This window comes from Wolffia australiana, chromosome 7 (genome assembly GCF_029677425.1).
Source record: "Wolffia australiana isolate 7733 chromosome 7, ASM2967742v1".
Lineage (NCBI taxonomy): Eukaryota > Viridiplantae > Streptophyta > Magnoliopsida > Alismatales > Araceae > Wolffia > Wolffia australiana.
Genome location: NC_135841.1, coordinates 7949144 through 7961004, shown reverse-complemented (window position 1 = coordinate 7961004; position 11861 = coordinate 7949144). Strand labels below are relative to the sequence as shown.

Genomic DNA, 11861 nt, shown 5'->3' with positions numbered 1-11861 from the left:
GGGTGAGAGACAGAGAGAATGAGAAAGAGAGGGGGAGAGAGGGGGCGAGAGACAGAGAGAATGAGAACAAGAGAGCGGGAGAAAGGGGAAGAGAGACAGAGAGAACGAGAGCAAGAGAGGGGGAGAGAGGGGGCGAGAGGAGGCAAGAGACAGAGAGAACGAGAGCGAGAGAGGGGAGAGAGGGGGCAAGAGGATGAAAGAGACAGAGACAACAAGAGCGAGAGAGGGGGAGAGAACGAGCCAGAAAGGGGGAGAAAAGACGAGGGAGAGAGAGATAGGGAGCGAGGACTAGAGAGAGAGAGAACAAGAAGGCTAGAGGAAGAGAGTGATAGCGAGGATGGGAGAGATAGCGAGAGCACATAGAGGGTGAGAGAGGGCTGGTCTTTGGTCTGGTTCGACGTGCAAACCAGACCGGGATCAGAACGTTTGGTCAGCCCTAAAAATGACCGACGGTATGGTTTGGTCGGGTCTGACCAAACTTGGTCAGACCGTGTCCTTCCCTAAGTTTGACCCATTAGGCTGACCCACTAAGGCCAGCCAAAATGGGCCAGGTCAGGCCCACCAACCCAAAAGCCCAAACCAAACAAGGCCCGTCGGCTCATCCACTGCCATAGCCATTGCTCTGCCACCGCCGCCGCCGTTGGTGCCCCAACTGCTCTACCGCTGCTCTGCCACTACTGCCGCCGGCGCTAACACCACTGGCGATCGCCATAACATGTAAATTCCCCATTTTCTGCATTCAAAAATTATAAAATAGGAAAAATTAGAAAATGTTAAGAATTTTTTTCAGAATTAAAAATTCCAAAAAATCAGGAAAATCCTGAAAATTCATATAATCAATTCACAGTGATTTTAACATTGTAAAAAAATTAAAAAATCTCTAACCCTTGGTTTGAATATTTCTGGTGGTTTTTGGTGTAAATTAAATTCCAGAAAATTCTAAAATATTTATTTTCAATCTCTGTTGTTAAGAAAAATTAGTAAAATTAGTGTAAAATATATTTAATGTTTTTCTATATATTTATGGTATAATTTAAATCATATTATATTATATAAAATTAATAAAAATCCCAAAAATCTCAGAAATTATATATAGCATCTTTAAACTCATTTTCTTCATTCGACGCTTGAGAAAAATTCTGAAATTAAATTTCTTCTGCTCTGTGGATTGACCGTTTACTTGCCCTATATTAATTGTAGAGAGTTTAAGTTAAATTTTTTATAAATACTTTTGGTTAAGTCTGAATTAAAACAAAAACATAAAACCCTTAGATTTTGACGCCAATTCTTCAACTCCTTAAGAATTGTATCTTCTCATTCCTGTAAATTTCTTTACAGTTGGAACTGCAAAATAATCATCATTAATCATGCTGATTGACTTCAAATAAGTCAAGGAAGTTAGTTAAAAATAAACGTAATGTGAAAAATTGGATTTAATAGCTAGTACATAAATATTTGGTTTATTTAAATGATAAAAAAATAAATTATAAATTTATAATACAAAAAAATCTAAAAGTTATGTAAATACACAAGCATTTATCATGTTATCAAAAGTCAATATATGCTTCAAAGATGGACAAGAGAAAGAATCATGTGAAAGAGACTCCAGCAAAGTACGACGGAAAACGAGTTGCAAGAAGTACCTAAATGAGACATCTCAAATGAATCATGTAGATGTTTTAGGTATATATGTGACAGATAATTATTAGTATTATTATTGTATGGATTCCGCATCATTGTATAGAATGAAATTGAAAAAAAAAGTTGTTTTAGCATCATCGGCAAATTGTTTATATTTAATAGATGTTTCTTGTTATAATCTCCAAGATGAAATTGTTCTTAATAAGAATAAAAATGTGTAAACACACCTTGTTTATGGTGTTGGCAGCAACCGGTTCCATTCACTTTCTACATTGTGTTTATTCTTTATATATTTTACTTTTTCTTCAATTTATACTTACTCTCTTTTAACTCATCTCTCTTTTTTCCCTTTTCTTTATTTTTTGTGTGTTAATGGGCCCTATGATATTTTTGCCCACTTTCTTAATCCACACTGATGGAAGAAAATCCAGTTAATATGATTTTTTCTTATATTTCCTTTCTAGTAGTTACGAAGATTGTCATCAGCTAGATTTTAACATGGTATCTAAGCAACATGGGTGTTATACTGTTTAAATCTACAATGGAACTTGATGGTTGTCATTTAGAGTAGTAGTTTGATGGAACTTGGTCTGACCACAATGTCTGTTCCATCTTCACAAGTCAAGAACTGAATGTCGATAATTATAGAGAATAAGAAACCTTGTAAAAATACAAAATCGTGAGTGAAACCAAAAATGAAAAAATAAATTCATGGGAGAAATCGTGCGTCTCACAGATCCACAAGTAAATGGAAAAGATAGGGAGGTTGTGATCCAAGTAATTTTTTGTTGCTCTCAGAGTCCTGAAATTTAATGGTTTCAAATTATTGGATTGGAGCTAGTATGTGAAACTGATCCGAATAAGCAAGCTGAAAATTCAGAAGACATTCATGATAAGATTAAATTTGAATAAAATTTGGCATTACATACATCAAAGTGCTCTTTCAGAAGACAATTCATCATGAAGAATCCAATTATGCTTGTATAATGAATTGTGTGTTTTATTCCCATCATGAACCATTTTCTGCATTTTTTGTGTTTTTTTTGGGATACTAACTCCTCTTGACTTCAGAGAATTCAAATGGTTTATTTCCCATATTTTAATGCAAGGTAATAAGAACAAGATCACAGGGTGGCTGCACTGATATTGACGAGGAGGGCTAGACATGCCATCTATTTTGGTGAAGAACCAAATTAGGTTTGCAACTATTTAAACAATCATCAGTCTCTGTTTAGGATGATCCATACACCTAGGAAATCAAACAGGTCAATTCCCTATCTGTAGGTAATTGAGATGAGATCTGAGTCTACTCCGTGCATAGGTTGGGTTCAATCTGATTAAACCATTATTTTTCTTCATGATTTTAGATATTTGAGGGTTTAGAAATATAGGGGGTTAAATTCTTCATTTAATAGAGAAACTTTGGAGTAAAGGGGACATGAAATAAGAGAGATATGGGGATTTGAGTTTTCAGGGTGCTTTGTGCAATTTTCCACATTTCTTCTACCAAAGATTACATGAACCTATGTACATCAAATTATCCAATGGATAATATAGTGATCCTGAAGGTATTGAAGGTACATGGGATTATCCAATGGATAAAGGAGTGGGGCCCAAAATGTCCAAGGTACATGCCATAGTGTGCCTCGTAATTCAAAAAAGTGGACAATGTTGCACCCAATTAAGGCATGACATGTGTCACATCTGGTGGAAGATTTGATTGAATGGCCCAAAATGCTCCCACTTGAAACATTCATAACTTTTGATCCACACCTCTGACTAGGCTGAAATTTTGGCGGCAGCTTCCTGTAACATTATCTTATATTTGGTATGACCTGATCATGATTTTGAGCTTAAATAGTTTACAAATGTTAAAAATGACCAAAATGCCACTTTAACCCTAAATAGCCCCTATAACAACTAACATTTTCACTCTCCTTAGGGCTTTTGTTCTCATCACATAAGTAGGATACCAGAAGGTGAAGGAGAGATTAAAGGACCATTTGATTCATTCTTTGATACATAGAGAGTGCTAAGGAGGCAAGAGCAAGTGAAGGATCATCATCGGAGAAAGCGCAGCATCATTCAGATTATGACTGACACAAATCGGGGTTTGTGTGTAGGTATGGATCTTTGTTTTTCCTTTTATTCACGTCCATGGATAATGTAGGTGTTATTTTTATTTTTTTTTAGTGGAATTATTCATTGCACTTCTATTAAACATCTCAAATCATCACCTCTTTTTTATCTTCATCATCTCTCTTTCACCTGTCATCCTTACCATCAAGGTGTCTCCAAAAATTTCTTATTCTCTGCCACCGTCTCAACTTCCATATAACTCTCCATCTCTCACCTAAATTTACCTTCATATAGTTATAAGATATTTTGGATTACATACTAAGTGAGGTTATATAAATTAATTGCATTATACTTGAATCACAACAACGACATAACTAAACACATAAATTTGATTTCATCATTTAATCATCTCATGAAAGAAATCAAAGTAATCCAGAATATAGAACCTAGAAGACAGATGCCAGCATATGTGCATGGTCATTGGGTAGCATTATAGGAAACCAGTTTGGAAAATCTGTATATTTTAAAACATGAAATAGAATCTAGGACCATCTAAGTAGACCAAATGGAAGACAAGCCATGTCTAGAGAATCTTTGATCTGGTGACTATAGCAATCACACTACTACAAGGAGAATGTCAGTTATTGAGTTTGCTGCTGAACTTGATGCACTCTGGAGAGAAATCGATATCCTCAGACCAATGAAGAATAAAAAAGTATTACAATATATTCTATAAAGTCATATTTTTGTGTAATTTATGGAACTTAATAATGAGTATGAGGGGCTCGTAAGTAAGATTTTCAACCAAAAGAGTGTCCAAAACTTGGACGAGGCAATTCAACTTGTAATAGATGAACTGAGGCACAAGACATATGGGATTGTGGAGGAGGATGTAGTAGTAATTGTGGAAAAAAGCAAACAGCATTGAGTGACATCAGATAGATATGAGGGCACAATTAGAAAAAAATCAGGGGACGAAAGGAGAATAAGCTCCCCATGAAAGGGCCAGGGAGGTAACAGAAATTTAGGTCCAACTTACATTGTTTGCATTGTAAGAACTATACTAAGTATAGGTGCTGAATTATGTACGGATGTCCTCCCAAGTCTACACAAGCCTATGTCTCTGACTCTGAAGAAAGGAAGAACAGGATACAATCAAGATTGTGCTTAATATTACTATAAAATACTATGTAATTCTCAAGAAAGAAGTTGAGAATATCAGAAATATGATAAGATCTACATCCAATGCCCTATCCAGTGAGTGTCCTATCTACATTAGTCATGGTTCATCTGACTGGATCATTAAACACCAGCGCAGAAAATCATTAAATTCCTTCTAAAGGTGGAAAGGTGTTTACAAAAAAGCAGAAGTCGTAGGTCACAGGAATCAAAACTGTAAAAATTTCAGGCTTGGTTCTCATTAAACGTGTCCTACATGTTCATACTGTCATGGCTCAATGAATATCTCATCTAAGATTTGTTAAATATTTAAATATTATTTTTCTGTGATACATAGTGGTATTTTTTATGATAGGCAAAGAACCATAGGACTTCACAAGTTAAAACAAAGAATGGGCTTGCGTATGTGAGAAACATAGTTGGTGATGGTCCAACATCTTTTTATGACACACAAGAGCAAACTTGGAGCAGGAGTGGAGCAGATCAACATGATGTATTATCATATGGGGGAATCATCAAGTGAGTTGTTTAAAAGTTTGTTTCATATGATGTTTAACGATGTGAACATATCTAATATTTATTATGATACATGCCATTTTTCTAAGCACAAATATAGATCTTTTAGTGGGAGGAATAAATGAAGGAGTACCATTTCACTTATTCAATTTGATGTGTGGGTCCATTATGTTTCAATGTGTCCGTCTATGATTGTACATTGTTAACTTAGGTAAAGTGTTCGCTCGTCCTGATACCGGTACCGGATGCCGGTATCAGGACGGATGTTGTATCAGATACCGGAAAGGGAATTTCTGGTATCTATTTTTTTTCGATATCCGGATACCGAATATCGGTATCGGATAACGGTTGCTACAGTGCTGATATCCGATATCGATATCCGTCTCGATGTCGTTCTCCACCTCCATCTCAAGGGGGAGGATGACGACATCAAATATTGGGTGTGGAGATCGGATTTTGATATCCACATCAAAAGGATATTTAAAAATATTTTTAATTGATAAATATTTAGCAATTAGAATGGATTAACGTGGGCAATAGAGCAATAAGAGAGCTTTCTAATTGATAACACATCTCGCTTAAGATATACAGCCAAATATTTTCAATTTCTTCCATATGGGATAACAGGATTTGGGTTTGGTGTTGAACTTCGAATCCCTTTATCCCATATGGAAGAAAATAGAACTTTTCATTTCAATTTATTGGACGATGTGATTATATGTAAATAATAAATAACTATAATGGCAATAGAGCAATAAGAGAGATGTGATTATATTTTAATCTATACTTAAAATACATTAAAACCATTTAATATATACAGAGAAAATTTTCTTATTTCTTCCATGTGGGATAACGGGATTCCGATTTTACATTAAACTTCGAATCTGGTTATCCCATATGGAAGAAAATAAAACTTTTGCACTCTATATATTAACTGAGATTGAAAATACATTAAAACCATTTGACGCTGATGTACAGAAGTCATAGAATGTGATGAAGAGGCTTATTTTTTAATGTCGATACCGGATATCGATATCCAGATACCGGTTTCAATATCCAGATATCGAAATCCGATATCCGGTATCCGATGCCCGTTTCGTCCTCACCCCCTCCCCGATATTCGGTATCGATATTCGTCTACACGTAAAGGACTGATATTGATCGGTATCCAATATCCGATATCAGACACCATCACTGTTTTCTTCCAGATATTGGATACCAGTTGTCCGATATCGGATATCGGACAGATATCGATTGGGCGAACCCTACTTAAGTATATCAATTGATGTCAAAAATAGAAGTTGTCACAACGGTTCAAAACCTCATTCACATGACGACAAATTAATTTGATACCTCTATCAAACAACTGCATTCAGGGCATAATGGATTGTATCAATGAAATTCTAAACTCAATGGAACTCTTTTATCATACTGATGGCGCACACCATAGAAGTTCGTCGACGACGTTGTCCGCACCGCCCGCCCTCGACGCCGGAGACTGGGTGAAAAACAATTGATTATCGCTTTTGTTTTCATCGATCTTTTCGCATGTTTTGTCTTTTCCCATTCTCATCGTTTTGTTTTCGTCGCGTACGCGATGTGTCTGTACGCCAGTTGTCGGCATCACGGGAGGGACCCCTTTGCCTCCCTTGTTTTCTTTTTTATATTTTTAGTTTCCCCCTTGTTTCTTTGTAATGGGGGGCCCAAATTATAAGGGCCCCTTAATGGACTCTTCTCCCTTTTGTTGACCCATCTAGGGGGCCCATTTGACCTCTCCCCTTTATAAGGGAAGAGAGGGCGCCCTAGAGAAGGCAGACCAAGAAGAAGAAAGGTTAGTTGTTTTTTTTTCGCTTGGTCTCACCTCTAGAAAAGAAAAAAAGGGAAAGGAAGGAAAGGAAAAAAAAAAGAAAAAGAGAGAGAGAGGGAGAGATGGCGGAACGGAACGGGGTACGCCAACTATCGCCCGTTCCGTCCCGCCTCACCCGTTCCTAGGGATCCCGTTCAGCGAAACCCGGCCCAGGAACCCTAGGCGAAGGCGGCCGCCGTCGCCGCCGTCGCCGCCAGCCCCTTGGTCGTCGTCCTGCGACGCCCGGGACCTCCCCTCGTCACGCCGGGAGCCGGTTCCCGTTCCAGCGAGACCCGGCCGCGGGGCCTCCTGGCGAACATCGCCGCCGCTGCCGGACCCTAGGCCGCCAACGCTGCAACGCTCAGCGCCCCCCGCCGGATATCGTCGCCGTGGCCTGCGTCTCTGCGTCGGGCGCCGCCGCCGGGGCCCTTGATTCCCCCTCCGAGATGCCCCAAGTCCTCCGGCCAACCCGCCGGAAGCCCTAGGCGGGCGTTGCCACCGCCGCCGCCGCAGGGACCTTCGGTCGCCGCCTCGAAATGCCCCTGGGCCTCCCTCCGTCCGCCGGGAGTCCTAGGCGGACGTTGCCACCGCTACCGCCACCAGGGCCCTTGGTCGCCGCCCCGCGACGCCTGGAAGTTCCCGCCGTCCCGCCGCTGATCGGCGACGCTCAAAGCCCACCGTCCGAGCCCCACCGACCCGCGACGATCCGCACTGCCGCCTAGCGCCATTGGCAAACCACCTGTGCAACCATCGGAGGCTGCAGCCACTGCGCTCAACGCATCCGTCGGGTGCCTCTGCCAGGCATCGTCGTCGTGCCCCGCCCCTTCGCAGGGCACCGCCATCGTGCCTCACCCCCAGGGTTGCAACCGTGACTCGTACCTCTGCTGGGCATCGCCTCCACCAAGCGTCTCCATCGAACTCCGCCAGACTCTACCGCCGCCTCTGTGGTGCCCCTAGGGTCGCCGCCCGAGCGCCGCCATCCCACGACACCTTAAAAGCCGTTGTTCTGGGATTGCCGTTCCTCGCCGCCCCGAGGGTCGTCGCCTCGAGCGCCGATTGTGCTCTGTGCTTTGTCCTTCCTTTAGACCACTCCTGTGCCGAACTGCCAATCAAGCCGCCGTCACTCTCCGGCGCCTCCCCATCACACCCGCTCCGCTCCACACAACCATCAACGACTTTTCCCCTGCATGACAAGCCATGCCACCGACGACGAGGTACACCATCATCTCCCATCGCTCGTTTAATTATCTCTTGCAGTATCTATTCAATTTGACCCCACCGCGCTCGGGCTTGGTAGGTGAGAGAGGACTAATTGAGAGAACTATGACAAACTGAGTGTCTTGCCTGTACGAACGAGATCGCCCGTTATGTGCGAGCCCTACTGATAGATTCCGTTCGGTCATAGACGCCTTCGTCGCTCTGACGAAGTTTGAGAGGCCACCGTCGTCGTCACTCGGTGACCCGTCCAAGCTTGGAGCTCGGCGCCTCACTCGAGTCGGAGCCTGCACGAACGACATATAGGACATTCGTCGCATCGTAGTTACATTGATCCGTTAGGGTTTTGATCCGTCAGAAGATGACAATGTCGACGTTCGATATCATCATCCTTTATCGGCACCAAACCATCATATTCGATGTTGAATGGATGATGTCACTGACGACGTCCGACATCATATACTCTATGGACCATGGTGTGATTCATGAATCATGTATGGGTACAAAATGGGAAAGGTGAGAGATGAATAGTTCATGTGACCACTACTACTCGATCACTACTCACTCAATATGATGCACCTAAATAATTCTGTGGATAAGCTATGTTAATTTTGGAATATATAATATGTTGGGATCTAGAGGACTTGATTTGGATGAATATAAGGACTCCATGCAACAAAAAATTTATTACATAATCATAATTGCATCATTAAAAATCATGAAATAAATTGCCTCGACACGGTTCACATTTCTGATTTCTTGAATCCTTGAGCAAGATGAGTCTAACTGCTCAAGTGTGCAATGTCAAGACATATCCATACAATCCATGGCACATTGAATCTCCTCTTTCAATTTGACTAGCTTTGTTCGACCTTTGTAGCCATTTTTACACCTTCTTGGTCACATCCAGAATGGAGTGGAGGTGTGGGAATAAGGGAGAAGAAGGGGAGGGCCTCTGCCCAACTGACCTGAGTGAATTTAGTTCAAGGCCTTCCCCTATTCATACTAAGTGGCCATTTTTCATAAAAACTCCTGAACTTAAGTATATCTTCTCATGTCCAACAGCCATTTGTGTGGGACCCTCTAGGCCCATGTATCACTCTAGTTAATGACTTGAGCAACCCAATAAATATTATTGGCCTTCTAAATTAATTAATAATATCATCATATATATATATATTAATTAATGTCAGATCAATTTAACCCAAATGATAGGTTGAGACTCCAACTGTGGGGTACCAAGCTACACCTCGTGATCTACAAGATACAAAGGAGTATTTTTCGACTCACACATGGAACATGTTCATCATTGGTTATCGTGTATGTATATTTCCTTATCCACTTGGTTCCCCTAGGATGACTTTGGGTATGGTTAATTGTTAAAACCTAATCCGTTGATTGAGTTAGTATTAATGCATTCAAAAATCATTAGAAAACTCTTCTCTTATATTTCACTATCGTGGCCAAAAACTTAATCGCATCGTCTTTCGTCATCTATTTTTTCTAATACTAAAGTGGGACAGTGTCATCTTGACCACTCAATCATCTTTGTGAACATCTTGATGCATCCTAGCTAAGATTGTTCAGAATCCCATGATAAGAGACTAGTAGGTCATACTTAAAGTACAATTGTCCATTCACAAGATATCTTTGGTGTCTCAGATTTAGGGACGACATACACAACCTTAACGTGAATCAACCTCATTGACATTTTGGTATTATATCAAACCCTCACTAATGGCTATGAGACTTGCCATATGATAAATAGATTATTAGTAGTAACATTATACACATTTTAGAGTCATTTTATTCATCATTTCATTTATATTATCTCTACTTTACTATAAATTTGCCCTCTATGCATTATTTCATGAAAATATTAAAAATGCCATTTTATTATTAAAATTCTATTCAGTCCATGGAAAGCATATATTATTATTTCATTTGAAAAAGGGTTATGGCCTTCAAAATAAAAATAAAAAGATATACTATAAAAAAGATTTGGAGTGCCAAGCCGGCGACCTTCAAGCCAACCGCCAACCCCTAGGCAGCGAGCGCACTATGCTCCAGCTGGTCCAGTAGCCAAATGAGGAGCCCAGTGGCCACAAGAGGAGACAATCACAAGGCCCGCCCTAGTAAAGCCCGACAAATAAGCCCTTAGGTGCCCAAGGAGTCCGCAAACACGAGAGGTAATTTTCTAATTCAACATGAGATATGTCTGACAATGCTTATAGCGTCCAATATTTTGAAAACATTCAATATGGAATTATATCCTATGCTTTCTTTCAATTTTGTGTTGGGTCGAGCCGCGAAATAACAAAATTGTGGGCCATGATCTTTTAAGCTTTAAAAAAAATTAATGACAGGGCTTCGAGAAGACCTGGCTTGAAGCCCGTATCATTTCATGATGTTTTTAAGTAATTGTACTTGATCCCAGTCGTCCGATCTTCTTAAGGAAGATAGGATGGTGAGATTGGCCTCATTTTATCTCTTTTTTTTAATTTATTCTTTTTCAAAGACCTGATTGGCCCACGTGGCTGACATGGATCGAGGGCCAAGCAAGCCGGCGTAATCACAAAAGGACAGCTGGTGGACCGTACTAACATAGCTTGGGTACACTATATATAAATGGTCCATGGTTCTGATTTAATCACATCCGTCAACCATCTAAAGGGGGGTAATCCAATGACTGGGGGTAATTTCATCCTCTTCGGCCCCTAGCCATTGGCCTCATTGGTCGGTCGACGGAGGGCGCCGATGAAGGGACCATAGGCCAGTCCAACTGCCATCGGAGGGTCATTAGATCAAGCCTACCCCTCTAAGGGGTCAAGAGACCTCTTTCAATCTTTTAAAAAAGAGTAAATTTGAGCTCAATTTCTTATCTCTCATCACAGGAAAGAAGGGGAATGGCGAAGGATTCTTCACATCGACCCAAGAGCTTCTGGAGGTGCCATGACACACATTCGCAACTTAAAGGACTCTTGAGAAGATCACGAAGGTCAGAGCTGATGGATATTATGTGGCTGTCAAGCCAATCACACTACCATGTTTACTTAAGTTCATTGAATAAAATATTTACGTTTATTATTATTGTGTGTGATGTTTATAATGAAGTCCATATATATGTGCAATGACTTTGTGAATTATGATGAGATTATAATACAATGATCACTAGTCTTTAAACATGTATTTTAAATATTTTAAATATTTCTATTGGATAATTAAATTATCCATATAGAATAGCACTAGTTGATCCTACTTATACGATAAGTATAGCTGATCTTGTGGATATTAGTGTGGCGACACTAAGGACAAATAGTGGGTGCTCGTTTATGAAAGAGTTCACTGAATTAGTCCGTACGAATCCGTGAATGGTATTATACTT

At 40.3% G+C, this 11861-nt stretch overlaps 1 long non-coding RNA gene across 1 annotated transcript; it reads left to right on the top strand.

Annotated features, from left to right (window-relative positions):
- Window positions 1-7151: 7151 nt before the first annotated feature.
- LOC144705747 (uncharacterized) lies at window positions 7152-9228 on the top strand. Its single transcript, XR_013582101.1, has 2 exons — window positions 7152-8475; window positions 8559-9228. It is a non-coding gene; the product is annotated as an uncharacterized LOC144705747 (long non-coding RNA).
- The last annotated feature ends 2633 nt before the right edge of the window (window positions 9229-11861 follow it).